Genomic DNA, 411 nt, shown 5'->3' with positions numbered 1-411 from the left:
CATGGGCTGGAGCATGGGCTGGAGCATGGGCTGGAGCATGGGCTGGAGCATGGGCTGGAGCACGGGCTGGAGCATAGGCTGGAGCATAGGCTGGAGCATGGCTTGAGTACAGGTGGAGCACGGCTGAAGCACGGCTGGAACATGTCCGGTTTGCCCACACGGCCACACACGCCGCCTGGTGGGTAGGCCACATCAAGTCAGTAGGCTTCAGTGTATTGCGGGATGGCCTACCTGGTGGTTCGCAGGCGACTGCCGCTGCCGCTACACTTGGAGGTTTTTTGTTGGGTTTTTTTTCGCTTTCTTTCGCACTGATGAGCGCGTGCTATTCCACTTAAGGAAAAACGACTCCTTGCAAAGTAATGCGTGAGCAGTGATACTAGACCCTACCTACCACGGCGTACGTCTCCCACT

At 57.4% G+C, this 411-nt stretch overlaps 1 protein-coding gene across 3 annotated transcripts in view; it reads right to left on the bottom strand.

Moving 5' to 3' along the window:
- The window catches only part of LOC113211637 (chondroadherin), a 116,890-nt gene that overhangs the window by 110,937 nt on the left and 5,542 nt on the right, over nt 1-411 (bottom strand). The window lies entirely within an intron of this gene.

This window comes from Frankliniella occidentalis, unplaced genomic scaffold (genome assembly GCF_000697945.3).
Source record: "Frankliniella occidentalis isolate FOCC.00 unplaced genomic scaffold, Focc_3.1 Scaffold2, whole genome shotgun sequence".
NCBI lineage: Eukaryota > Metazoa > Arthropoda > Insecta > Thysanoptera > Thripidae > Frankliniella > Frankliniella occidentalis.
The sequence above is the reverse complement of the archived record's forward strand: the minus strand, read 5'-3'. Positions and strand labels throughout refer to the sequence as shown.